A 27,042-nucleotide genomic window follows, 5' to 3' on the forward strand; every position below is an offset into this window, starting at 1 on the left:
AATAGCACAAAATTAATGCGGACAGTTGACTTTTCCGACATTTTCATTGCCACATCTGCCACTTTTCATGCCAAGTCACCTTAAAATTCATTGGCCTCACCTTCGGACCCCCTGCCCCCACATGCTTATGCAAATCGCATTTTAATAAACTTGCCTTGCGTCAATTTTCATTTACATTTAGTCCACTGGGTCGTGGTGCCGCCTCCTGTCCCTTTTTCTCCACCGAGTTTAAGTCCCAAAACAATACGAAAAAAATCCTAATTAAATTTGAATTTACTTTAAGCATTTGGGGCTTTGTTTGCTTTGTTTTTCAGTCTCGCATCCTGCGTGGGTACCATTTACGTTTATTATTTTCCGGTTTTCTTTTCTGTTGATTGCTCATTAAAATTTGAAATTTCATTTTGCTATACATAAAAACGAAAAAAGAAGGAAAATTCCGTCAAATTGAATTGAATTTAATATCAGTTTTCTAATGGTTCATCTGCTCAAGGATTCTGACTTGACGTATGGGGAAAATTGGGCAGGGAAATGGGAAAATGCTTTGGGGTACAGTCATAATCCTTGATGAAAATATGCAAAATAAATATGGCGTAAGGAGATAAAACGGTTCTGCTAGAAAATCAATGTTAAATGCGTTAAGTGATTTTTAAAGTACATTTAACAGCGGTAGGCACGTGACTGCCACGCCCCCGGTACCCACACACACACACACTCACTCACGACCCCTACCCACACACTCATATACGCACATATCTGCAACATATTTCTGGTTTTTCGGAAAATATAAAACATTTTCGGTGTTTTTCGCTTGTTTTGCTTGGGGTCACAGGCAAAAATGGAGGACGGAAGTGGGCGCCAAGTCAAATATGTATGTATGTGTGGGTATTGACAAATGGTGGGGGTGTGTGTGTGTGTGTATATGGGGGGATGAGGAGGAGGGGTCATGAGTTACTGTGGCGGCAAACACATGTTTGTAATATCCCTGTTGATTGTTGGCTGCCTTCGGTTGTCGCTGCTTTTCGACTGCTAGATGCCGCTGATTGCCAACAAAACTGTTTGGGGGCATTCATGTTGTCCAACAAATATGACACAATTTGTTAGGCAGTTGTTATTAATAGGAACATTTTGTTTTTTAAATGGCGAATCAGGTGTTTATGTAATGTTTGCCAAAAGTCTTGTGCTAAGGAAATGCTTATGGGTCTAATAATAATATTATAAAGCGAAAAAACGACTTGGTTTAAATATTAAAAGAAAATAGGAATTACGTTTATCTTTCCGCGATTGTGGGCATGACTTTACAAATTAACTTTGGCCTCTTTGGTTTTAAATAATTAACTTTTAAGCGGTCCTAAATATTAATACCCATATAATACTTTTACATACCTTTATTCTAATAAATAAAGTCAAATGTTAAGTGTTTTCAAATTGTTGAATTTTTCTAAGCTTACAAAATGTTTAGTTACCTTAAAATTATACTGACTTGATTCCTTTTTGGTTAACTCGGTTTGGTAAGATTGCAATTTTCTAAATTAAATGTCATTCGTACTTTGTTTGGCTTAACAAAATGCATCTGCAGTCAGGGCAATTTATCCATTTCGTTGTATGAGTTAAGTTTGCCATTTTTCCTTCTCGTCTTTTTCTCTACAATTTTTTCTCTACAATCACTGTTCAAACTTACCCTTTAAACTGCTCTTTTCTCGCATTGTTCTAACAAGTTACGCATACGCAGCGGTGGCCAAGTGGCTGACGATAGATTAAGTAGCTGACAAATGCTTTGATTACTTAATCAGGCTGCCAGGATAAGGCCAGATGAAGCGAAACGAGCGCTTAAACGAGCTTTAAATGTGCCCCTGAGTCAGCAGGCGCACAATCGCAATCGCAATCCCATTTTCCATTTTCCATTCCCAGTGAGACACCCTGCAAGTTGCACTTGCCGCTGCAGGATGCAGGATTCAGGATGCAGGATGCAGGGAAAAGGAGGTCGAAGGACGGAGGACGGAGGTCGGAAAACTGGGGGCCGTGCAAGTGGCAAATTTAATTGAAATTGAAAGCACTTTTGTGTCCTTTTGCCCTGGCTGTGCTGCCTTGACTCTCTTCTGACTCGCCACCCGACCCGACACAGCCCGCTCGACTGCATCCAACTAATTTGTGCCACTAATGAATTTATTTGCCACTTGTATGCTGGCAGCGCGGGCGTGGCCCCAGCGATCCGCTCGGCGAATAAAACAAAATAAATGAAAGTATTATAAAGAGTGGTGGGGGGTTGGGGGTAGCGACACGACACTTCGCTGGCAGCTCCAAGAAAAGCCAGTCGAAGCCGTCGACAAACGAAATCGTTTGAAAATTAATTTTCCATTTCACAAGGAAAAGGAGTGAGCGAAATGTCGCCTGCATGTGTCGGCAACCAGCTCGTGTCGAATTACAATTTATTGGCTGCTAAGTGGCTGCCAGCGCGAGCCTTGACACTTTTCATTATACCCTCACCTCCCGAATGGCAAATGCCATTTTTCAGAGCATCGACGGGCCAAATTAGTACTTCGATAAATAGAAAAATACAAATTACATATCCTTTTCGTGGACTACATTTTAATGTCACAATTTCCTATACTCAAAGTTTATTTATTTATTCCCGATTTATGAAAAATTGTCAGAGTATGAAATGTCGGTATAATTTAACTGACATTCAGATATTTATTTCCTTTTTATTGTCATATGCGTTTTAAATTGCATTTTTTGTGCTTTATACAAATTCTTAATCATAGCTTATTAATGCAAATTGGAAAAAAAATTATTGGCATACAATGAAATTTTGTATCAATGACAAACTTGTTAAGAAGTTCCGATTAAATACTTAGTGAGATTCATTAAAAAAACTGGCTTAACTTATTTGGTAAAATTATGACTGAAAAGTATATCATGAATCAGTTCATGGGTAATAACAAGATATACAGCTACATGATCGATTGAGTTTTAAAAAAATTGGAGTACACATTTTCTATCTTAGGAATTTTTTTCCTTAGCTTAATTATAAAAAATGTTTGGGTTATAACTTAAATACTTTGTAAATTAAGACTTTACATTTTATTAATTGAAAATACCTATTAAATAACCGTTTCGGAGATTTCTTTCACTTATCTTTGCTAGAGTATCAGGAAACCCATCCAATTTCCTACAAAAAAAAAAACGTTCGCTGTCAAATGCTTACATGGGTGAAATAACAAATGGCAAATGTATAACCTACAACTGCAGTAACAAAAGTGCAGAGGCAAAACTAAAACGAATTGCATTTTGTTTCCTGCTCAAAGGCAAACATCAGCGGGCAAATACTAGTAGTTGCTTTAATTTTTAATTAAACATTTGCGAGAGCAGCAGAATTTGCGGCTCCCAGCGCTCCCAAATGCATCAGAGCCGTACAGTCCGGGCAATTTATGAAATGCTCCCCGAGCATACATACATTGTGCGCCATGATTGTTGCATTTTTTTGTTGGCTTCTGGTAGAGAGTTCTCGTTTCTGGCTTCTGGGTTTGGGGCACGTGCATTCCATTTAATTGAATGGAGGAGCGGCTAAACATGAGCCGTAATTAGGCTTCATTTTTCTCCATTTCCCGCTCACTGGGGGCCACCTGAATTCCCTGAAATTGCACCGAAAACAATGGGCCGGGGGTCGAGGGGTCAAAGGGTCGAAGGGCTGGAGTGGCCGGCTTTGTTGCACTGCTGCAGTTGCATGTAGACAGAGGCACAATAACTTCTTGTTATTATGCTGCAAGAGTCAGAGCAGGCCAAGTCGAGCCGGGCAACTACCAATTCATATTTGACTGGTACTCGGCAGCAGTAGGCCCAGGAAGTACACTTGGAAAAATACCGTAAATTGGACATAAATAAAGGAAGGTATTATTCTAAGCAATAATACAAATTTTTCGATAACACTTTTTAAAAAATACTTTAGTTTTTTATTCAAAGTTTGAAGTTTCTAAACAAATAAAAATGATTGGGAACGTAAGTAAAATTTGAATGTTTAATAATTTTTTTTTTTTTTTCTGCTTGAATTTGTTTTAGTTTTTTTGTTTTAGATTTAGATTTTCGTGGATCTTAAAAATATATAATTATTTCTAATAATTTTTGTAATAGGACATAGCGAACTTTTTTAAAATGCTCTTTCCCAATTGAGAATAGCGCCTAATTAGAAACCTTGTTGCTATCTATTTGTGTGTAACAAATAGTAATTTAACATTCAGCTAGAGTCGTTTTTCCCAGTGTACACATACACGTAGAGACGTAGGACCCACACAGGACTCGACCCGGCCTGCACTTGTTGTTTTTTTGCAATTTTCATGAGTGGCACTCGGGTAAAATATACTATTTATTTCGCTACTCTCTACGAGAACGAGCGGCTATGGCCCAAATGAACCACATTCCATTCTGATGTTGGCCCAACTTTTGCGTAGAGGAAGCAGGTGGAATGCATTGTTGTTGGTGTTGCACTTCTACACTTTTGTTGCCTGTTATGTAAAAAGCTCGTTGAGTGAAAAACGTCGAGTTAAGTATGTGTATGTCCCCGTCTGGAGCTGTGTGAGTAAAAAAAGACGATATGATGCAACAGTCGGTGGAACAGATATACACACTGAGATATACTAAGCAACTTTGGAATAAAGTAGTTAAAAGTATGACCTAAAAACTAAATCAAATTTCTATTATATATTTGTACTCTAGTTTGCAAATAAGATACTTAATATAACAACTAAAAAGTATATTATTTCCACAAAAATTGAATTTACTATTGTGTTTCATAAAATAAAAATATCAAGTTTTTTCAAAAGACTATTTTATACTGAGATTATCCTTTATTTAAGTAACTGTTTTTCAATGGGCATTATTTCTTAATCAATTGTTAATATTTAACTATTAATATTAAGAACTAAATATTCAAACACCTAAAAGTTAGCTTTATTATTTATTTCCCTGTGCATATACACAGATTTGGTAAAGCCATTCTGAGGAACATGCCTCATCCCAGAGCCAGGTGCCTCAGATCCTCGAGTGGCACTCATGGTGAACAGCGGACAGGTGAAAAGCCGCCCATCCACCCACTCAACTTGTGCCGCATTACCTTGCCCAAAACTATAGCGCACATATATATAAATATAGCATATAGCAGTCTCAGTCTCAGATCCTGATTCAGTTTCTGTTTCTCTTTCCGTTTCTGCATATGTATTTGCTTAGTTTGCGTATTCGTTTTTCGTTTTCGTGTCGTGCTTACTGCTTTGTGTGTTGTTTTTAGTTTTAATGAAATGTAAATGTTTAGTCATACACACAGCCGCACTCCGAGTGGCTCTGTCATTAATAGCATGTGTAAGGTGGCTTTTGTGAGACGGCAACGGGCAAATACTAAAAAATACAAAAAGCGAGGGCCTTGCTTTTTTCCAACTTGTTTCCACTGGCTAGCAGCAGAGTTGAATTTGAAATAAGAAGATTTTTCAATGTGAATTAAGATTTAATATCTTTTATTGTGGTTATGTTGGTAACTATTCATTAAAATTACAAAATTATTTGGCTTAACATTTGTTTTAAATTAATTTTCTATCGTTTTGTAGGGTTTTTTAAAAACTATAAAACTATAAATGTTAAGCTAAAATCTAGAAGATCGTATTCCAATTAAAATATTTTTTTGTATTATCATTTAATGCAAGTTTGATAAAAAAAACTTTAAGTTGAGAATAATAAGTAGGAATAATAAGATATAAATATTTTGTATATTAAAAGGTAATATTTTTTCTATAATAATTATAATGATCTATTTATTATTTACTGTGACTAGTAACAAATTTGAGTAACGCTCTAAATTAATATGCAAATATTCTAGAAAACAATGATTTAAAAGAGTTCCTTTAAGTTTTCCATATTTTGTATCCCAAGATGATATTCTAGAATTTTATATCTGCATTTTGTAAGCAACTGTTGAACAGTGGAAACACCTGAAATATTTGAAATGACAGTTGACACTGCCGACGGCCTACACTCGCGGATTGTTTGACGAGATGCCCTAATGAGGCGACGCTGTCGAGGACTCTACGGATGATGATGAGGATGTGGATGTGGATGAGGATGGTTATGAGGACAAGGCTTGGTTCCTGCTAATTGGGCTATAAGCGAGTGCATCCTGGCTAATGCATTCTGACCACTGGCATATCTGCAAATGCGTTTCCTATTCATTTAGGGTTTTCTTTTTTGGCTGTGCGAAAACTTAGTACATTTATGGGAATTGTGTGCTGGCAATGCAATTCCAATTTCAATAAGCCAAAGTGCGTTTTGTGGTCTGCACTGTATATTTATTAAAAACATCCCAGTGCTGCCGTTCGAATGAAATTCATTTCGAGAGTCGAAAAGAAGCGTTTTTAGCTCGAAACAAACCGACTGGCAAACAAACATTGGGCAATTTGTACATATTTGGGAGGCACTAGGAGTGTTGACTTTAACACACGCTTGTCAACGCTGACCAAAATGTGGGGAGGAGGAAAATCCTAGGGAAGGGGGGTGGACTCCGGGTTGGGGCGACAAAATAGCATTTCCTTTTGACTTTTTGGCCGCTTGGCTTCTCGTAAGCGACGCTTGTTCGCATTTTCCGCCGGATTTTGTTTACAAGCCGCGCCGCAGAGCACGAAAACAAATTGAAAATGCACCACAACCCCTGAATCCTGAATCCGACGAACAAAAACAACAATGGCCAAACTGCACAAATTGGTGACAGCTCTGGTTGTTGAACGTTAGCTGCAATTGTTTGCCTTTGTGCGGCATTGTTGTCAAATTTATTAAGTTACTCATACGCCCCCGCTGCTTGGCCACCGCACCAACATGTGACAACCATCGCAAATGGCCAGTGGACGGGGGCATCCGATAGGGCAGACTCCCCAAGGCCCTGGCATCATATCAATGTTTGGCATTCGGCCGCCATCGCAACAGAATGATTCCTTTGGGCTGTAAAAAGCTTACCACAAGTACATTGAACATGAATATTGCTTCCAAAAAAATATCTTCATTTTATCCGTATAAAAAACTTAGAAAACTGGGCCTGTATGATTTTTCTACAACTCTGGTTTGTGTTTTCTTATTTCGTAGAGTACATTTTCCAAGTTATTTGTAATACTCAAATTATACATTTAAATTGCACGACAAATGAAAGTTCAATATGATTATTTGTATTATTTCTAAAGGCAAAGTCTTATAATTATATCACAGTAAAATTTGGATTAGGAAAAAAGGTTACTTCTGAGTTAAAATCGAAAATCATTTAGATAAATACTCAACTGCAAAAGGAATATATAAGATAATTTTTCAATTGAAATATGTGAGCTCCTGGGAATATTATTTCTTGGCCCCACTGTTCCCGGGACTTATGTAAGATTGGGAACTCCGGCGAGCATTTGCCACTTGTCATTGAGTGGCCGGGCATGCAGGAAGACATTTCCCGCCGCTTTCCCTACTTCCGCCCGCTTTTCCCAGCCAGCACCATCTCATTTCCCGTTCGGTTCGCTTACGGTTCGCTTACGGTTCGCTTCTTGGCCGTCAATAGGCATTTGGCTATTGAAACTTTTCCAGCTAGGAAACCCGCACGCACGCACACAAGCCACAGATAATATGCACATGTGTTGCCATGTTGCCATGGCCATGGAACTAGATCGCACATCCCACCGCTTGGGATGGGACTCCCTTCACTTCGGGCCATAAATATCCGCCTAAATATGCTGGTCAGGCCAGCTGAGATGGCTGCCTTAGGCCAAAATCTGTCTTAATATGTGCGATGTGTTGTCTGCGCTGTCTGTGTCCATATATGTCGAGTGGGAGTGTGATTGCGAGTCTGCGGGATTTATGTTTTGGGGCCAAGTTGTAAGCGCCAATGTTTTTTATGTTGAACTTAAAGACATCCTAAGTACTTTCTGTGCACTTCGCACTGTGGCACATTTTTTGTATAAAGCAGAGAGGAAAATTCATCAAATATTTATATTATTCGATGGATTGTAACATTGAATGCAAAACTCAATTTCTATATCATTATTTTGCAAGCAAATTTGTATAAAATTTACAAGCATTTTACTAAATTTAGCAGTGTAATATTCAAGTAGTAAATAGTAAAATTAACAAAAATAAAACTACATTGAAAAAAATAATATTAAATGTGCTTATATAAAGTTACTTGATTGATGTAGTTCATAAAAATATAGAAATTGCCATATTTGGTGACTTGGTTACGGTGCTTGAATTTTTCATTAATAATATTATTTAAAAATATATTTAATTATTAATCTGTTGGCTAACTAAAGTAACATTCTAGCTATTATAATTCCCTTAATATTGATATAATTTGTAATATCTCAAATATATCTAGTAATTTGTGGAACTAGCAACTTGAAGTTAAGTTAATAGAATTATTCTGAGTGTACCAAATCACCGTCGCCCCGTCTTCGTCCACGCACAGCAGCTGCTCCTTGTTGTTGCCGTTCCCGCAGTTGTTGGTATTATTTCTGGTGGCACTTGAAGTCTGCTTGTGGGATCGCTCCAGGGCGTTCAACTTGCTCCCGTCTTGGCCTTCTCGATGTCGTCCTTGTTTGTTGTTCTTGGCAACTGTTTTGCTTGTGTTTTATGGTCAGTTCTAATGTGCTCCTTCGCCTTCTGCTTCAGCTTTGCTGTGTGTTTGTGCCAAAGTACTTAGTGTTAATAAACTTTTATAAATATTCTCTTTGACACTTTTAGCACGAAATAAAACTGACAAATAAATCTGATTAATCATTGCACTTTGCGCTTTGTAATAGCACTTTATCGTATTTTTATTTGGCCCCTGCGTTTACCTACTTGAGACCCCGACACGTGGGCATGTTTGAGTTAATTTTCAGCTGAGCTAGGAGGTTTTTTTTGCTGGCCAATCCATCAAGCTTAGAGGTCCGACAATCCCTCAGCTGAAACAGCAAATGTGTAATATTTTTTGATTGCCTTCAAATTCAATTGGTCTTGCCCGCCGGTTTGCTAGTTTATTGTATTTGAAGGCGTGGTTATTGGCCTCAGTTGAGCGGCTTTATTACACGTTATTCCATAGATACGATTGTATATCGGAGCATTTCAATGGCTGTTTGCCAAACAAAATCGTTTGATAACAAAACCGTGGACGGGGGCCATGAACCCAACCAACGTACTCATCAAATGCAATGAAAAAATCCGGGAGCAGCCGGCAACCCAATTGGAGCTGCATCCGCGTGGGTTTCTGTTTTCCTCCGCCCTTTTTGCTGCCCGGCGAACAATTCTAGGCAAATACAATTTTGAACGCATCACAACACGCAAACACAATCACAAATGGGTGAGGTCTTCTGGGGGAGTGGGTGGTGGTGCGAATCGGGAGGCGGGTTCGCCGGCAACAGAAAATGGAGTGTCGGAGCAGCACTTGGCGAATGTCCGTCAGACTGTCCCTTCGCCATTCCCCTACTACATGGTGCACACTGGCCATTGATATGCGCCGCGGTTTTTTTACATGAGGTATTGGGCGGATTTTAGAGGTATATTGGGCCCACATAAAGTGTACAAAATAAATGTTGCTAGGCCATAAGGAAAAGAAAACATTTTAATAAGTACTTTAACTACAAAATACATAAGGTCAAATGTGAGACATGCTGTTTAAAAATAGGTTTCATAAGTAGTATGACAATAAAAGATTTAACTATGAATAAAAATATTAAAAAAAGATTGCATTTTTATTTATATTCAAATCGTTTACAATGATAAAAAAAACTGACGAAATTAAAATTGATGTACAAAGTTTCGTTCATAAAAATTTGTTGTATAGTGCTCTTCAATTCGTAGCTGTGCACTAAGAAAATTTATATATTTCTTAAAATAAATAACTAAAAAAAATATTAAATGTAACTATTTGTATTTGTAAAGCAAATTCAAATATGAAGCTCTTTTAATAATGTATGAAATTGGGAAAAGAGAACGAAGAAAAATCCATTTAAATTTGCTGGGAAATATAAAGTAAAACGAAGACATTTTTAAAAGGAACCAACAAGAATTACCCCTTTTGAATAGGACAATAAACTTTGCTTCTAATTGAATGCAAATAAAATTGGGTATCTCACAGTTGGGAAATTAGATGAGTCCTTTTCAGTTGTCTCTGTCTCCTGTCTCCCGTCCCTCTCTCTCTGACGCTCCTTCTCGTCCTGTGACTCCGATTCTGTTCGCAGCCACGCGAAGAGGTCACACTTAATTTCCGCTCCCAGTCGTAGCATACTTTTTTGGGACTGGTGCTCCTGCTGCCGCGGCTGTCATTGTTGATGCAGCCCTGTGCTGGGTCCTGTCAGTTGCGCTGAACTTTCAACATCCGCTTTTCATTTACACACACTCATACACACACACACACTGGCATAGTGGCATTCTGGCACACGCACGCTATTTGGCCTGTGTCCTGCCCTTCATCTTGTTGTTGCTGGCAACATCTGTTGATTATTTTGGCGCTGCCTTTTTTTCTTTTTGGTTTACTTTTGCACTCCACATTGCAGCGCTGTGTGAGTGTGTGCTGTCCATGTGGCTTGTTTATCGCTCACGCACACATACAGGCACTTGACACAAGGTGGCTCAAAGTTTTTTGTGTTTGTATTGCTCCTTTTTGTGTTCTTTGGTTCTTTCCCTTTTTTGCATTTCTCCTCACACACATACACACACACATACATGGCAGCGGCAAAATTGATTATGAAATGATTTATTGGCCTCAAAAACTGCTTCAATATTGATTAAAGTTACTGTGTCTCTTTCCCGATTTTCCTCGCCTTTCCTCTCCTTTCATGTCCTTCATTTTTTACCCGTTTGTGGCCATTTCCGAGGCGCGGACCACGGGTCGTATGCGTAACGTTTGTCATGGCATTTTATTACCACCACCACCCTCTTTTTCTGTCGCTTAAATGCATTTTGTAGGCTACCAAATATCCGCCGAGAAAAATAAAACGTTTCAAAATTAACGCTGCATGCATTTTTTAACAAAGCTCATATTTGCGGGTTAGAGAAATGCATATTTGTTCGATAGAAAAAATATAAAATATCTTTTGTGTTGCAGTATTCCGGAATTTGCACAGATGAATTGAGTGTGTATTGCTTTTAATAAAGGGATTATTCATTCGGGTTTAAATCGGTTAATTAACGCATTCATTGTTATGAATAAAAACCAAACCATTAGTGGTCCTAATGGTTTTTTTAAATTCAGGTATTCCAGGATAGATTAAATATTTAGTTTCTTTTGTACTCTATATAATGGGATCCATTTGATTGGAAAAGTTTGGTTTTTTGTAAACATATATTTTATTTTGTTAAATATATTTTTTTTATTTTATCCAATAGGTATTGAAATATGCAATTATTATTGCTTGGTAAATTAATCTATATTATGTCCTAAGTGCTTTGTATTTTTTATTATCCTAAAAATAAATTAAATTATAGGTTTTCTTTTAATTGACCTTATGATTTCAATCTATTAGTTGATATTCAGCACAAAATTTTGGTAAATAAAATAAAATAATACTTTAAAAAATCCTAGTGTTTTAATGTATAAATATTTTTAGTTATAGTGATAAAGAATAATCAATGATCGTATTCCGTTCAGAGTATTCCGTTCTTCGGCTACTCTTTAAAAACCTTCTGTTGTTGTTTTGGCTCTGCTATAGTTTGTTTCACTGCATTTTTTATATATAATATTTCATCGACATGGTTGTTCGAGTTTTTGTTGTTCGTCCTGTCAGCAGTTGTCAACACAAAAAGGTGTGCAGCTCACGCCAATCCAAACAGGTGTGAGCCCCGGTGATTGGATGCTTTGTGGGGAGTCGAGTGGAACGGGGCTAGTGGATGTGTCAGATGAGTTTTGTTTCAACACATTTGGAGCGTTAAATCATTCATGTTGATTTAATTATTTTACGTTGTTGATTCAATAATTTTTTATTTGATTTATTTATTTATTTACACGTTGTCACGTTTGAGTCGAAAACTTTGTTGTTACTCTTGCTGTTATTTCGTGGGCCGCTTCAAATGACATCATCAATCAATCACATCACTTATGACAGCCGTCGCAGTGCTACATGTAAATACTATATACAAAATGCACTCACAAATTTCCAAATGAGGGAAAAAAACCGAATCTGCATTGCAAATTCAGTGAAATTAAAATTATATTTCGCTGAGCTCTGATTAGGGCAATAAATTATTGTTGACTGCTGGTCAAATGAGTTATGGATTAATAATTATGTAAAAATGGAGTAAATGTAGCCTATGAAAATTACCTATGAGTGGCCGGATTAAAATGACTATATCAACATTAATTGTTTGTTCTATTACTTTATTAAAGTTTCAACGGGCACAAAACTAAAGCTTTCATTTTCTCTTTTTCTATTTGTTGCAGCTCTCTGAAAAGTTCGTGAATTTTTTCGGGTAAGCATAAAAATGAAAAATTCAATATTCGCTTTTTAAAAGTTTTCCCGGCCAAGTAGAGGCGGAAAATGGGCCACGGATAATGCCAAAAACGGCGCCGGCTGATTAAGAGTGCAGGGCGTGAAATGCAGCTCGCTATAAATTTAAATGATTTCCATCGAGGCAGAAACCCAAATGGCACTTGCTTCAGCATGGCTCCCATTGTTGTCCTCGTTGTTTTTGTTGCTGGGGCCCGGCAGCCCCTTTTGGATTTATTATTATGATTTGAAAGTGCATAAACCACTTGAGGGCGATTCGGATTCGGAGCAGCGCATTTCGCTGCATAATTGGCACAATCAGCCAAAGGCGAGCGCGATAAAATCCGCGAACCCCCCGAATCACCCACTCAAAAGACAGTGGCGTAAACAAGGGAATTATGAGTATTACTTAGGGGTTGTAAATATGTCCAGATGGAAAATTTCTTTAATAAATCTAATTCCAATTCTAAGTAGAGCCATTAATAGGTTTTATTTTTTTAATATTTACAAATCATTTAAAAGCTTTTAACAAATGATCAATATTAAAACCTATCGAAGCATGTAAGTAATTTTTAATTTAATAAGTAATAAAAGCTAATTTATTTTGTGGACTTAAGCAATAAATTTGATAAAAGCAAATAAACTGTGATAAAATAATTGATTGACGACCCCCTAATATCCTGCGTACGCCACTGCCAGATCCTTTCAAAACTTGAAGTTGTCCGCTTCGGTTGTAGCTAAGCTCTTTTGGGGTCGATTTTTTGTTGTTGCACAGCTTGTGTTGATTTTCCAACCTTTTTAATTAAGTGACAGGACTAGGGCAAGGCGCCAGTTCAGCTCAAGTTGCAGGGACATTATAATGACGTAGGGCAACGAAAGTGGGGGCGTCGCATCGAGACTTTAGCGCTCAAACAAATCGCTGGCAAAACAAACAAACAAGCAGACAGAAAACCCGGGCAGACAGTGATTGAAAGAAGTCTGCTCACGTGCGCACAGGTGCCCAACGCCGGCGCTCATTAAAATGCAACTGTGTGTGGTAATGGCCAAAAAGGGAAACGTGCAATAAAAGCAGACACAGAAAAAACAGTAGTGGAAGGAATAGCAGGAAAAGCGTTGAGCATGGCATAGAAATACATTTCGCTTTATGCAAATGCATAAAAAATACCACAGACCAAGTGGAGGCAAATAAACGAGGCGGCTGCAGCTCCAAAAACAAAAACCTCGCCAAATGGAGCAATGCGGGAGTATATCAAAAATCCATGTTGGCGTCTGTCTCATCCCACTTTTGAGTTGTGTCTGCCTGGAATGGAAATTTCAGGATCTGCTGCTGATTTTGCTCCCTACTGAGCGTGTTATTTCAGTAAAAACGAGTAGAATAAATCTACAAAGTTTTAAAACTGAAAAAAAACACTGAGAAAGATATTTGGGGAGAACTGAAAGAGATTTTTTTCTAAACTTATTTAATGATTCAATTGGAAATTTATTTTAATTTTTCTAAGATAATTTTATTTGATCCGTTAATTTAACAAGTGTTATAATTTCTATATATAAAATTTATTTACATTTTGATTTATTATTTGTTTTTATATTATTTGTCTTATATCCGATTTTTTCTTAAACTTTCCATTCAGAAAAATAATTGTCTACCAAAATAGTTCCCCGTCACTTAAATTTATGCCTGAAAGCACACTTAAACTAACATCAAACAACCATGTCAGAGAGACTTAAAGATTTAATTTCGCCTGCAGGTGGGAAATTCAAAATACATAATCCAAATTCAAAATGATAATTATCGATGCCCTTTGATAGACTTAATATGAAGTGTGCAAAGGGAAGGGGTTCAATCCGAATGGCTCAAAGGCCCCAAAGCTGAAAATTTTTCGTTGTTTTTCAAATTGTATGCTCGAATGAGAAAGTCCGAGAAAAGGAGTCCAAAAAGTGCCGAAGGCACAAATTAAACAAGGATTTCCCGAACAACTTTTAAATTGTGACTCTCCCTGAATGAATTTTGTTGTTGAGACTTAAATTGGTTTGAAATTAGAAGCGTGTTCGCTGACTTAAGTGCTCCTCGTTTCCTTATCCTTGATGAGGAGGTCCTGGGCTAATCAGTCGAACAGCTGATGGCCTAGGGGGTCGGTCGAAAACGCTTTGGGTCAGACAAACATCAATAAATTAGAAAATGAATAAATAAATAAGCTTCGAGCTTGGCCCACTCCCACACACACACACACACAGGAAGGCGATGTCGAATGGGGGCGGTAAATAAATCACCACAATAAATCTTTGGCACGCAGTTGGAAGCGTTTTGCGGGTGACCCACCTCCCACGACCATGGCACATTTTTCTGCTTGTAACTATAAATATATTTATGCATGCATGACATAAGTTTGTCCGGAGTGGATGAGCTGCTCCTCCGGATGCGCCCATAGAAATCCTCGCAAGCTGCAAAGCGGCAAAACTTTAAGCAACTTTGGGGCAACCGCAACACCGCACTCAATAGACGACAACTGCCACTGGGACAATGTTCGCAAGCCTGGGCGGGAAAATCGCATTAATTTCACAAATTTGACTCGCAAAGTTTGAGCCGACATCAGGCACTTGAAGCTAAACGCCATTTAAAGACAAAAGGATACACTTTAGAGGCGGAACAGAAGGCTCAATAGTCAACATTTAATGCGGAGTAATTTCCCATTGTTGCCAGTGACGCCGAAACTTTTGAGTAGATCCCTTGAACAAAGAACTTTTTAAGTGAGCTATGAAACACATCAAATATCTTTTCTGTTTATTGCTAGCTGTCAGGCAAATGCATTTCCCAAATATATTTTCTACAATTTAATTATGTTTTTACTAAAGCAGAAAAAGAAATCTTAATTTTCTAGGCTTTTTAAAAAAGGTGTGCAAAGTGGCATACTTCAAAATGATCGGAGTTAAATTCTCTAAAAAAAATGGTTTCGAACCTATTTATATTGTTTAAGGTTGTTATATTCAATTTCATTTCCATTCTCTCAACACACAATCCTTGTATTATCTTGACTAAAGTTTATAGTTTGTAGTTTTAAGAAAAATTAAGCAAATGTAAAAAGTTCAAAAGCAAACCGATTCTTCGTTAACCACACCTTAATTTATTCCCATTATTCGGTGCCGCATATTTATTTTTGGATCTCATTTAATGAAATAAATTGCATTTCGGCCTAAGAAACTTGCCGCTTTTATTTTTAAATCTCAATGTTAAATTAGCCTTCCTGCTGCCTGTCAATAAAGAGCCATGTTCAATTTATTTTGCCAACAATTTATTCATATTTTTAATGGATCTTTCAAGCATGGCCTGAAGCAAGAGCAAATAAATATTCTGCACCGACTTTGTTAGCAGTTTTTTTTTCTTTTTTTTTCTTGTAAATTTACACTTTTGGTAGGGATTTTCTTTTCTGTTGAATCATGCTGCTTGAAGGGTTTTTCCCTGGCAACGGAGACGCTTTTTGCTGGCAGCAGTCAAGCCGCAGCCATTAGCTTAATTTGTTTAATTAATGAATTTGCTGAAACTTGTTCCCTGATTTCCAACCATCCCTCTTTTTTTTTTTTTGGGAGTGTGTGTGTTTGCAGAGGCGTTTAAATGAGAATTCGTCTTCTCAAGTAGGCACACATACCCAAAATTAAGGAAATTAATCATACGCACTGTGTGGCGTGAGAGAAAGGGACAGAGGCAGAGTCAACTCCCAGTCGACTGCACAGTAAATTTTGTATTTTCCACATTTACTCGTTGAATATGCACTCAATTGGAATTTATGTGATTTGTGTGCTCAAGGACCTGTTTGGGTTATCAACAACACGGCAGGCTGTGCTCGTCCTGCTCGGCAAATCTCTTTGCCTGGTCCATGACTTTGGACTTTTGGCTTATACGCTCATAGACACTATATATATTATATATACGTATAGAGTCTGCTTTTTGGTCTTTTAATTAGCAACCCTCAGATTGCGCAAAGTTTTTGGGGCATTTTAATATTGTCATCATAATCATAATTGAAATAAAGCAACATAGCTCCTCCAGGCATAAAGCTCCTCCTTCTAAGGGCGTAACCCAAGCTCTTTTCGGTTTCCCGTTTAAAACATTTTGTGTGCTACTTTTTCACAACTTGTTGGGTGTTTCGTTTCGCTCTTTTTTTTTTTTTTTTTGGTTGCGAGTGGGGTTTTTGGTTTTTATTTTACGCCACTTTGTGTGCTACTTTTTGGCCCAGAAAGTGTGCTGCCCTGCGTTTACCTTTATAAGCGGCTTTTGGCCAATTTACAGGGGTACGAGGACGGCGGTTACAACGTGCGTGGGAGATCCTTACTGCTCCTGGCACCGTTGGCCAAACCTTTTGGCGGCAATTTTCGGTCGGTTGTCGTCGGTTACGGTTGCCACTTGCCGCTTGCCGGTTATCATTTATGGCTTACACATTTGCCTAGACTTTGTTTTGTTATTGCAATTAGCAGCAGGCATAATGAAGTTGGCTAATTGTAGGACCGCCGATATGACTAAGGGACCTTAAAACCATTTACGGTTAGCCATAAAGCAATTAACCCTAACTCCTTTTAAGCCAAAAAATAAATGTTCATGTGGGACAATTTATGACTGAAGGGTAATCCGTGGTTCGGGTAAGTATATTTAAATAATAGGGTTTTGTATGAAAAAGGGAACTATTTAAGTTTGATAATTGATATTATAGTATATATTTAATAATATTAATGTTCGGTCTGTTAATAATGTAAACATTAACAAATTTTGCTCTGTGTAAGCATAGAGGAATCAAAGTAAGCCATTCTATTGATTTATTTTAATGAAACGTTAAGTTTCACCAATGACAGACAATTTAAATGCCTGTAGATGCCATTATTTATACGCTAATGTTTTCGCCCAGGAAATTCTAAATTCGATTTGGCCCGGAGGGCAGGGAAAATACCAACAATAATGGCAGGGAATCACTATCAAACCGAGCGGACAAACGTGCGGACACCAAAAAGTTTTTACGAGCGTTCAACCAAAACAAAACTTGGATTTGCATAATATACAAATACACCCAACACACTGGCAGCAGCGCAGCGGTCCACAATAATATCCCTGTGTGTGTCCTGTGTGAGTCCTGTGTGAATTTAATGGCTGCAACGACAAGCGACAAAACTCAAACTGCGGTTATTTAGTACGCAAAGCTTTTGATGTACTTTATGCGCAAGCAATGAACTTTTAATGTGAGCATTGCCAAAAGCAACAAGGCCGGCAAAAATGGTAGGAGGAAGTGGCAGTGCCGTTAGTGATATATCAGAGCTAAGCACTCCCGCGAAGCCATTCCACGCCCACACAACTGGAGAATAGGGAAAGGGAGCATCAGCAACCGTACGAAATTTACTTGCAAGTTTACTGGCCTGAGTTTCGTGCTTCCATATTTCGGGTACACCTACAAAAATCTGTTAAAAGTGTAAGGTTTTCATTAAAAAGTCTTGCAAACAGTGTTATTAAGTTGATTATAAAATCTACTAGTGTTGGAAAGATAAATATACTTGTTTTTAAGTGTTATATAATATAATGGAATCTTTACCTTAACCAGCATATGTATATTAATATTTTAATATTGACCAATTTAGTTTAATAATATATTATCTTGCAAACAGTGTTATTAAGTTGAATATATAATCAACCAGTGTTGGAGAGTTGAATATACATGTTTTGTATAATGGAATCTTAACCTCAAAAGTTGTATTTCTCCAGTATCAAAATCCAATAAATTTCTGAGTCATTTTCTTACAGTGCAAAATGCGAAATAGGAATAAATAGCAGAAGGTGAAGGTGAGGAGATTTGGCTAGTTCCATTCTGCTCCTGGCGACATAAATAACACAAAAACCCCAGCAACAAAAACCAACCAACAACCAAAAAGCTTCACCCAGACATGACTGCTTCACACGACTTACGAGCTTTGTTCGCGGTTTCCTTTTCTTCTGGTGGTTATGTTTTTATTCCCCTTTCTTTCGCAACTGAATGATCGTTGAGCTTTGGATTTGGGTGTAGTTATCTTTTGTAAGCAAGAAATAAAGGGTTTTACAAAGTCTGGTTTCCAAAGGCGTAGGAAATAATACAAGGAATTTAATGTAGAATTTATTACCGCAAATACAAAAAATTAGAAAAATAAATCTGTGGGCTAAAAAAATTGTTTTCAATAAATTTGGGAATGTTGATGTGTTGACTTAATATAAGTAATATATCAAATTATTTAGGCATTTCAGTTGCTTCTATAACAGTATAAGTAATAACACAGTTAAAGCGCGAATGCCATTAAAACTATCTATAAATAAAAATAAATTTCCATATTTAATAACAATAAATTACTCCGATTTCATAATTTACGCTTGACTTTTCTCTTCCTTTTTCTTTTATCCTCCCAGGCAGCCACTTCCATTATCAAAGACCTCGCTAACCGCAGCTAATAGCATCCATTTATCCTATACATATCCCAGCCCCGACTAAGTTTGAGTAAAAAAGTGGCTGCGATAATCGCGGGGGGTTGCTTACCCACCTCCTTTTTTAACCCTCGTTTCCATCGCTTTTTTCTCTTAAACGCCACATGTGCACAGTATCCATTTGCATCTGTGTGTGTGTGGAGGCGCCTAATTAATTGCCGCCGCGTTGAAAATATTATTTTTAATTGTGTGTTTATGCACAGAGCCAAGGAGAAATAAGGAGAGGCATTTAAAAGCGGAAGCCATCCGGAGTAAGGTTGGTTGCTAGCCAAAAACAGCTCATCTGCTTTTCCGCTTCTCCACTGGCAATCCACCCAACCCAGCCCACAAATATAAACACAAACAGACACAGGCACACAGCCACATGGCTGGAATATTTATGAAAATTATCCTTTCGCTGTGGCTTTTTAAGATGCTCATAATTTATATTTAAGTTGAGTTTAGTATGTCGCCAAGTGAGCAAAAGCAACAACGCGCTGTTTTATGGGTTAAGCACCAATACTGCAAACATACAGTGAGGAAATATAAATAGAAGGGATCTATTTCTTTGAAAATATTATTAGGTAAATACTAAATTCCTTAATTTTCTTTTTTGAATATATGTTTTTTTATTTAACAATTTTATTTAGCGGTGAAAAGTATGTTTTTCTATACCAGAAAGGAATATTTATGTGAAGAAATATTATGTTAATTTGAAAAAGAATGGAATAACTAAGAATCAATTTTAAATATATTTGTTTATGAGGTATTTATCAATAAACATATTTTTTCAATGAATTGCTTAAAGTGTATAAATAAAACTGTTTTATATAAATTTTGCCACCGAAACAGATAATCCTATATGGAGCTCATGTTCGTGTTTAATGGCGGAAGCTGTTTAGTGTCACGACTTGCATCATAAATCTCAGACTCTCTCTGTCTCTGTCTTCTGTTCGTCCCTCTCGCTTCCTCCCCCTTTTTACGGGCGGCTAAAGTGTCAAAGGGTGGGGGGGCAGAGGACTGTGATGCTGCTTTTAATTGGTTATCAAAGGCGGCCAAATAAACCTGGGCGCTCAAATATTTACCCAACGCCCAGAAAGATTTTTGGCAACGAGAGCTGCCAGTTGACCAGGCCAAAGTCAGTGGAGGGTTTTTTTTTGGTGGGGGCGGGGTGGTAGCAGTGGTGCAAGAAGGGTTGGGGAACGGGGGGAAATGGGTCCTGTGCAAGGCCATTAAATAAACGCAACGCAGCGCAGCGTTTCGAGTGGTTTTCCCAAAGTAATTTCCACTTTGAACCAGCCAGACGATGGAGGCGTTTGCATCTTTAGTCAGTCACCAGCTGTGCTAACACTAACAAAAAATTAGTGGCAATACTTCTATAGAGCATGGAAATAAATAAAAATCTAAGCTCTTAATGACCAATAAATCTGGAAGTTACTGGAGCACAGATTAAATATGTTTTGTTATACGTTTTATTAGACTTAATTTATAATAACAATTTTTTGCTATTAAAGATAAGGTTACCTATAGTACGTGTTAAATGTTAAATATATTTACCTTCAATATACACTTACTTAATATTTAAAGACGTTTGAAAACCTTAAAAAAAGAAAACCTTGGTTATACAAAACAGGAAAATAAATGTTAAAAAAATCTATCTTAAATTAATTATATATTTTTAAACTGAATTCTAATTTCCAAGGGTTTCTATATATTCTGAGTGCACTTGAAGGCCCAGGGGAATCCGGGGTGTGATGAAAAGAGGACTCTCGAAGAAGGCTACCCTGGGTGATGGGTGTGTGGGTGGCTGAGCTCTTATCGCCTGCACCTCGTCCTGACAGGATATGAGTATTTAAATTTATCGCAGTTGTCGTTCAACGTTTGTGGCAGTTTGTGTACATAAATTAGGGCCTGCACCTTCTGGAAATTTCCCCATAGCCTCCGGGCTGAATCAAAGCTGATGGCAAATCGAAGCCAATAATTGAGTGCCATGTGGTTAGAGGCAAATGGCAACTTGAATTGCAGTCAACAAATATTTACTTGGCTGAGCATTCGGTGAGGGCAAGGTAAATGGGTTCGCTTTGGTGTTGGGCTTCAATGGGTTAAAACCATCGGACACATCAAACAAAACCAAATCCCTGCGTTATTTTTCCTTTAAATGAAATTCAAGCAATCAACGCTAATCGGATCAATTCTTGAATAGTTCGAGTGTGTGTTTGAACAAGGTTTCTTGTTTTTATTGGTGTTTTGTCTGTGCTTCGCTGCGCTTTTTGCTTTGGCCTTTGTCTCCGGCTTTGTCTTTTTGTTTTGTATTGTTATTTTCCTTTAATTTGCATTGAGCAAAACTTTTGCCTAATGAAATAAGCGGAGTAATCGATGTGACGATGCTGTTTTTGTAACTTAAGCTAAGCGGCCCTGCCCCCTTTCTCTTTCCCCCCCGGCCACAAAAACACGCCCTATTTTCCCCACCGACTGTTGTCTGTATTTGTGTGTATTTGTTCAAGTGTCGTATCGGTTGCGGCTGTGGCTTGGCTGAATGCCTTCGTATTGGTAAGTGTGAGGCTGTGTGAGTGCAAAAGGAAATGGCTGTGCAAATGTGTGTGTGAGTGTGTGTGTGCACTGTGCGGTTGAAAAACGGCAATTCAATTAATTTCCGCTGCTGCTTAAAGCCGTAATGAGCATTTAAATTGCTTCTGAATGGGGTTTGCGGTGCCAGCAATTGTCCATAAAGGCATCGGAAATACATTCGCTTCCTCAGTTTAAGCATAAAGTGCACTAAGCACAGCCATTAACAAATTAACTTCGCTGCCCTTAAGATATGACCAGTATATTGATACCATTTACCAGCTATAAAGTCACTTTATCCTCCCAACTAGTTTAACTAACTAGTGTCGTTTTAATTAAGTTGCCTGCTTAAATAATTGCTTAAATAATTGGCTTAAGAAAATTTGATATTTTCCTAAATATAACAAAGTTGACATTGAATCAACAAGTTTGTGAACTTATTGCAATTAATATGTATACATAAATGTTTGGAGAAGAATGCTTTAATGCATACTTAAAATAATGACATTGTATTTATTTATTGTATTTTATTGCTTATTTTATAGTACTTTTAGTTTTTAATTTACTTTGTAATAATTTTCAGTGGCACTATTTAATATAATTAAAAACACTTAAGAAGGTGCAGATAACAATAACAATTTTAATGAGTAATATATTTTTTTATGTATACAATGTTTGGTTAGTATAATATTAGGTCGTTAAAACTTTATGTTTCCATTTTTAATATTTTTTTTTGACTTTATTAGTCAATTAGTTATGATAATTATTAAATATAATGAGTAATTAAAATTGAGTACATATAAAGTAAGCAATTTAACCTTAAAATTATATCGCTTCTTGGTTTGTTTACTGATTATTAAAATGAAGAAGATTAGAATTTGTTGTGGTTGATGTTATTATTATATATGATTACCAAAACAATAGCATACATATTTAAAAGAAATCACTCAGTGTAAAATTCCGGAGTAGATAACTTATGTTTTTAGGTTTATTGCTAAGGGCGATTACGATACCCAAGCAGGTCAAGGGGCAATGATAAATGTCCGAGTGGACCTTGTTGAATTAATCCCTGCCACAAATCAGACTGCTCCACAACCAGTTGACCAATCGAGCCATAATTGTCGAGGAGGCAAACTGTTGATCAGCATAATCCCGCATCGGGTGACACCTGTCAGCGGAGGAACCGAAAGTTGCCTCGTCCCAAGATTTATGTGCCTCGATGCGGCGTCCATTAAGTCAAAGCCGGACATTTTTGGGTGTGCGGACGCGTACATAACCTTTTAACATTTATTGAAGTTTATTGTGGTCCGAACCGATTTGGTATGCGTGGGATGGCTTACACCCATTACTTAATGGGCATTCGAACCCATCACCCGCAGTATGTGTGTGTGTGTGCCGGTATGTGTCCGAGTGCGGATTGTCAACAAATTAATCAATGTTTATTTGCTAAGTAAGTTCGCCCTCAAGGCGGACAGCCGGTTTATACAGGCTGGGGGCCAGGCGGTGTCCTGTTCGCCCAATGTTTTGTTTCCTTTCGCCATTTCCTACTTCCGGCCATGCGTGTCTGTGAGCGAATGCGTGCGCTTGTGCCTGTGTGCGTGTGTTCGTCCTTTTGTGCCTTTGTATTTGTGTAACTAATCGCGTTAATAGAGTGGATAATGTGCCGCAGGTATGTTGGCCGGCGGAGCGCCTTCGAATGCCTTTGCTAAACGGTGAGCGGCGCATTGAAAGTGTTTCGCTTTGTGCCACTTCCAGGACCTCCCTTGATCCTCCCCCCCACTGCTTTGCTCTTATTTGTGTTTGTGTCTCCGTCCGAACGTGTGTGTGTGCCTGATTAGGCCCTGTTTAACGCCCTCGTTGTTGTTGCTCTTTGCCCATCTTGTTGGGTTTTAAGTGTCGTTTGATTGGTTAACGGGGCGTATGCGTAATATTCAATTTAGCCAAATTACAGGGCCCAAAATCCCACATTTTTTTCCCCTTTGTGTGTGCGCCTGGTATTTAAGCTACTTGATTGCCATCGATTTGTGGGCGTTGGTCGTAAAAATTACACAGATTGGATCAACGAGGCGGAATGAAAAATAGTTAATTTAATAATAAAGTCAAAGTTTAAGTCATTAAACATTAATGGCATTTTGTAATTAGTGCAGATATTTTCACATATTACAAAAAGTTACAGGGATTATATAAGGTTGTACATAACATACCAATAAGTTCAGCATGGTAAAATAATGGTGTACGAAAATGTTAGTGAACTGCTTTTAAATAAAAGTAAGTAAATAGTGAATGCAATTTTTTTGAGAAAGGACTTTCAACGATTTTTTGTTTGTGTTCTAAATAACATGTCAAAGCTGTATATATACAAGTTAGGAATTGAAATATTCAAAACATTTTAATGGCATTGCTTTTGGAACCCATATTCAAGCAGCTTCAATTACAATGCTCATTTGCTTGCACAAGTCCTTTGTTTGTTATACCAGTTGAAAAAGCAAATCTCCGCACGGAATATGCAAAATCCGCAATCCACTTGAGCCAAAGCACACACATTTTACGGGGGAATCCCGAACCCAATACCTATCGAATAACGTTGCGTATGTGTGATGTTGCTGTGCTCAAGCGAGCGCAGCAAATGGGCATCAAATGACGCAGCAACATTGTCAAAGCAATCGTAACAAATGAAGTCAACAGTCTGGGTGGCCCGGCTTTGCTGATTTTTAAAGGCATTCGCTGCATGGTGAGTTGAAATGCAACTCCCACGCAGAGGCCACAGAGGATCCAGAATAACCAGGGCAACCAGGACAACCAGGACGGCCAGGACACCGCCAACACATTACTAATATGAGTTGGCTACGCCTCGCTGTCATCGCACCAACACTGCTCACATGAGCTCCTGTGGCAACCGCGCCAGTACACTGAGAGAAGAACATTAGAACATTTTCTTGAGCTTAAGTATTGAAAATTAAAAATATAAATAATATAATTAAAGAAATAAAAAATAAAAAATAAATAAAAGAAATAAAAGTGGTGAAAATCTTTATTTTAAATAATTTTAATTCATTTAATTCAAAACAATTTTTATACCCTTGCAGAGGGTATTATAATTTCAGTCAAAAGTTTGCAACGCAGTGAAGGAGACATTTCCGACCCTATAAAGTATATATATTCTTGATCAGCATCACCAGGAGAGTCGATCTAGCCTTGTCCGTCTGTCCGTCCGTCTGTCCGTCCGTCTGTCCGTCTGTCCGTCCGTCCGTTTCTACGCAAACTAGTCCCTCAGTTTTAAAGCTATCTGCTTGAAACTTTCCCAAAAGTTGTCTTTCTATTGCAGGTAGTATATAAGTCGGAACGAGCCGGATCGGGCCACTATATCATATAGCTGCCATATAACTGAACGATCGGAAATGCCATAACTTTGATGTTTTTTAAGTTAGGAAGTTGGGATTTTCTATGGGTTTTATTTTTGGCCAATCAATCCGACCTACCAAATTTCATAAGGATCGGCCGACTATATCCTATAGCTGCCATATAACTGAACGATTGGAAATGACATAACTTTGGTGTTTTTAAAGTTAGGAAGTTGGGATTTTTTATGAGTATTAAGAATGCATCATATGAATAACCGATCCGGTTTTGGAGAATATAATTTACAGAATATTCTGCAAGGGTATATCAACTTCGGCTCCGCCCGAAGTTAGCTTTCTTTCTTGTTTATAATATTTTTTGTATTGATTCGGAAACTATTTCAGTTACCTTTTTATACCCTTGCAGAGGGTATTATAATTTTGGTCAAAAGTGTGCAACGCAGTGAAGGAGACATCTCCGACCCTATAAAGTATATATATTCTTGATCAGGATCACCTCCTGAGTTGATATAGCCATGTCCGTCTGTCCGTCTGTCTGTCCGTCTGTCTGTCCGTCTGTCCGTCTGTCTGTTTCTACGCGAACTAGTCTCTCAGTTTTAAAGATATCGAATTGAAACTTTGCACACACCCTTCTTTCCTTTGCACGCAGTATATAAGTCGGAACGGCCGGGATCGGACGACTATATCCTATAGCTGTCATATAACTGAACGATCGGAAATGCCATAACTTTGGTGTTTGTAAAGTTAGGAAGTTGAGATTTTCTATAGGTTTTATTTTTGGCCAATCAATCTGACCTACCGAATTTCATGAGAATCGGCCGACTATATCTTATAGCTGCCATATAACTGAACGATCGGAAATGCCATAACTTTGGTGTTTGTAAAGTTAGGAAGTTGGGATTTTCTATGGGTTTTATTTTTAGCCAATCAATCCGACCTATCAAATTTCATAAGGATCGGCCGACTATATCCTATAGCTGCCATATAACTGAACGATTGGAAATGCCATAACTTTGGTGTTTTTAAAGTTAGGAAGTTGGGATTTTTTATGAGTATTAAGAATGCATCATATAAATAATTTTGGAGAATATAATTTACAGAGTATTCTGCAAGGGTATATCAACTTCGGCTCCGCCCGAAGTTAGCTTTCCTTTCTTGTTTTTAGTTTAATAAATTTTTTTAATATTAAAATTGTAGTCCCACTTTTAAGAATATTTGATTAACATAGCACTACTAAAATCTTGCTAAAAATCTAATCTTTTCTAACTTTCAGGTAAAAAAAACAATATTTAATTTTTTTTATCAAATTTAACTATAACTTAAATAAATTAATTTGAATATATACAATGTTATATTTATAAGTCCTAGTAAAGGGCAATGAACACTTTTTTCTGACCCATTTCGGTAAGATTTTTTTAGCTGTGTAGCCAGGACAACGACAAGGACCACCGACAGCTCTAGTTGCCTTCAAGTGGCAACGCTCGGGATGTGAATTTATGGCAAACACGGAAATGCGAGCCGGATGACGGCGTCAATTGCAGAGGCCATGCACACGCGCTGATTATGAAATGCGTCTCATTAAAAGGAGAGACCTCAGCCAGAAACCGACTTGGATCCTTGGATCCCTTATCCTGCGGGCTCCCCCTCGGCCTGACCCAATTCTAAATAGGATGGTGTCAGATTCAGTGGCAGCCCCAGAAAGTTTCCGACTCTGCCCATGGACAGCTGTCACAGGATCCCACAAATATTTTGATATGCAGCTGGTTGGCTGGCAGTTAGCAAAAAACCCCAAGCTCAAATTGACAACACACATTTGCCACAATATTTTTACAACTGCCCACAGATGTGAGCGGATGACACTCCAAATATTTGGTTGGCCCATATAATTGTGGCCATGCGGTCTATAGCTAATTTCGTTGGTTTTTCTAGGGATTTGTGACGACGACAGAGGCACAAAGTTTGCAATTAAAATTCATGAATTCACAGATATTTGTATGTGGCTTGCATTGGGCAAAAAATTCATCGAGTTTTCCCTTAGAAAAAATGCTGTAAATAAATGGAGAGACACTAAAGCTCTTTTAAGTTGCCATGTGAACTGAATTAAACTTTTTTTTTCTGTTTTTTTTCCTCCACGTTTGGCTGCCCCCAAGACTGCTTTGCATGTTAATCTTTAGGCTTGTGGGCG

General features: G+C 37.8%; 1 long non-coding RNA gene across 1 annotated transcript in view; it reads left to right on the top strand.

The window, feature by feature from the left end:
- Positions 1 to 27,042, top strand: part of LOC123037433 — a 36,280-nt gene that overhangs the window by 3,633 nt on the left and 5,605 nt on the right. Inside the window, exon 2 of the long non-coding RNA XR_006417491.1 lies at positions 12,422 to 12,450. This is a non-coding gene — a long non-coding RNA (uncharacterized LOC123037433). The remainder of the gene's footprint in view (positions 1 to 12,421; positions 12,451 to 27,042) is intronic.

The sequence above is a fragment of the Drosophila rhopaloa genome, unplaced genomic scaffold (genome assembly GCF_018152115.1).
Source record: "Drosophila rhopaloa isolate 14029-0021.01 unplaced genomic scaffold, ASM1815211v1 contig_163, whole genome shotgun sequence".
Lineage (NCBI taxonomy): Eukaryota > Metazoa > Arthropoda > Insecta > Diptera > Drosophilidae > Drosophila > Drosophila rhopaloa.